The following is a 2,500-nucleotide window of genomic DNA, read 5'->3' on the forward strand; positions in this document are numbered from 1 at the left end:
ATCTAGTGTTGTCTAACCACAACCCTCTGAATATAGTTCGCTACTCGCACCGCCCACCCTCTTGTGTGTCGTTTCATGTTGAACACTTCGCAAGTGTTGCTTACTTTTTACATGCTCCCGCTGTACACTGTAATGTGGACAACTGCAGGATGTACATCGCCCCCCCCCCTCCACCCTGCCTTCGCACGCTGGTCGTTCAGGTGCTTGCGTGTTCAATGCCCTTCGCAGCTGTTCACTGGCATTCGCATGTCGAAGCGCTCAGTCTACGTCGTGGTACGGCCTGTGTCCACTGTCCGCTGATATCGTAAGCTTAATCCTCACATTGTACTGCACATAGGTCCGTATGTACTGAATGATACGCTGTGGCACATGTGTGACCGTACGACTGCGCCCAACAACAGCGAACCATACGGTCCAAATGTTGTGCACTCAGCCACGTGCCGTCTCCCCATAACAGCTACATTGCAGTGTGGTACGCCATAGAGACGTGTGGGAGTAACGGACGCCCTGGATGGCGATCAGCATGAGCCGTCTGTTGATGTAGTGGCGCGTGTATTCAAACGTAGTCGTCTCTTCTCACACAGTGTGATAGCATGGTGCACCGCGTTCCACATCTGCGACATGGTACAGATGCTGGTTGACAGTCGGTCTCGTAATGGACATCGCATACGTAGGGGGCCACCTCCCACGTGTTCTCTAGTCGTGCACATTTTGTTGCGTGTATGTGGGCAGACGTAGTGTGTCGTGACACCTAACAGACAGGTATGCAATAATCGTTGCATTTGCAAACTGGGATGGACGTCTACGTTTGCTGGTGACGTGACGCAACGCAAATGAACAACTGGTAAACCCATTGTGGTGCGGTTGTTGTTGCTGGAGGTAAATCAGTAAGGGCAAATCTGTGTGTGAAGCGATACGCGGCGGTGGCTGGGTGGGACCGTCCCCGGCCGGTGAGGGGGGGCCGCCCGGCGTGCTGGCCGCGCGGTGCGTGGGCGCACGCGCTACAGCCGGCTGGTGGGGGCGCCCAGTGGCAGGCGCGCCGGCCGACGGACGCGGCAGGCGGCGCAGCTGCGCGCCGGGGCACCCTGCGCGCGGCGCCGGGCGGCCAAAGTGGGTCCTCGCGGGCCCGGTGCGAAGCGCGGTGGACATCTGCAGTGTGCTGGTCCGACTGAGGACTGTGTGCGTTGAGGATGCGCCGCCGCCCGGCACTCGGCGCCGCGACGCCGTCTGCTGCTCGGTCGCCCCAGCGGTTCTCGCTGGTGGTTTGTATCGCAGTTGTGCAGACGTGTTGGCACGTGCGCTGTGCTGGGAGAGTTCGCTTCGGCACCCACGTGGGGCCTTTGCCCTTCTGTGGCGCTGGCGTTGGAGCTGCCGGTCACCGTAGGTGGCGCGTGTTGTCTCCCGCCGGCAATGCCACGACAGCACGCTCCCGGGCCTCTGTCGGCAGCGGCAAGCTCAGTTGGGAGCACGGGTGGTCGCACCTAAAGCGTCTACTCGCCTAACTCCGGGCGATTGCGCCTCTCTCGAACCCGACCAAGTACTTAGGACGGCGCTGCGCGCCGCCGGGACCTGAGAGGGTTTCGAGGTGTATTGTGCAGGGGAGCTCAGCCTCCTCCTGTTTGCAGAATAATTGAGCGGACGCTTGCGTGTTCGCGCGGGCCCCTGGGACACACTCCCGGGCGGCCGGCTGCTCAGCTCTAGTTGACGCAGCTCCCTGGTTGATCCTGCCAGTAGTCATATGCTTGTCTCAAAGATTAAGCCATGCATGTCTCAGTACAAGCCGCATTAAGGTGAAACCGCGAATGGCTCATTAAATCAGTTATGGTTCCTTAGATCGTACCCACGTTACTTGGATAACTGTGGTAATTCTAGAGCTAATACATGCAAACAGAGTCCCGACCAGAGATGGAAGGGACGCTTTTATTAGATCAAAACCAATCGGTCGGCTCGTCCGGTCCGTTTGCCTTGGTGACTCTGAATAACTTTGGGCTGATCGCACGGTCCTCGTACCGGCGACGCATCTTTCAAATGTCTGCCTTATCAACTGTCGATGGTAGGTTCTGCGCCTACCATGGTTGTAACGGGTAACGGGGAATCAGGGTTCGATTCCGGAGAGGGAGCCTGAGAAACGGCTACCACATCCAAGGAAGGCAGCAGGCGCGCAAATTACCCACTCCCGGCACGGGGAGGTAGTGACGAAAAATAACGATACGGGACTCATCCGAGGCCCCGTAATCGGAATTACACTTTAAATCCTTTAACGAGTATCTATTGGAGGGCAAGTCTGGTGCCAGCAGCCGCGGTAATTCCAGCTCCAATAGCGTATATTAAAGTTGTTGCGGTTAAAAAGCTCGTAGTTGGATTTGTGTCCCACGCTGTTGGTTCACCGCCCGTCGGTGTTTAACTGGCATGTATCGTGGGACGTCCTGCCGGTGGGGCGAGCCGAAGGCGTGCGACCGCCTCGTGCGTGTTCGTGCGTCCCGAGGCGGACCCCGTTGAA

At 58.0% G+C, this 2,500-nt stretch overlaps 1 non-coding gene across 1 annotated transcript in view; it reads left to right on the forward strand.

The window, feature by feature from the left end:
- The first annotated feature begins 1,711 nt into the window (after window positions 1–1,711).
- Window positions 1,712–2,500, forward strand: part of LOC126132626 (small subunit ribosomal RNA) — a 1,906-nt gene continuing 1,117 nt past the window's right edge. Inside the window, exon 1 of the ribosomal RNA XR_007527507.1 lies at window positions 1,712–2,500. This exon is cut by the window's right edge and continues 1,117 nt beyond it. This is a non-coding gene — a ribosomal RNA (small subunit ribosomal RNA).

The sequence above is a fragment of the Schistocerca cancellata genome, unplaced genomic scaffold (genome assembly GCF_023864275.1).
Source record: "Schistocerca cancellata isolate TAMUIC-IGC-003103 unplaced genomic scaffold, iqSchCanc2.1 HiC_scaffold_587, whole genome shotgun sequence".
NCBI classification, from domain to species: domain Eukaryota; kingdom Metazoa; phylum Arthropoda; class Insecta; order Orthoptera; family Acrididae; genus Schistocerca; species Schistocerca cancellata.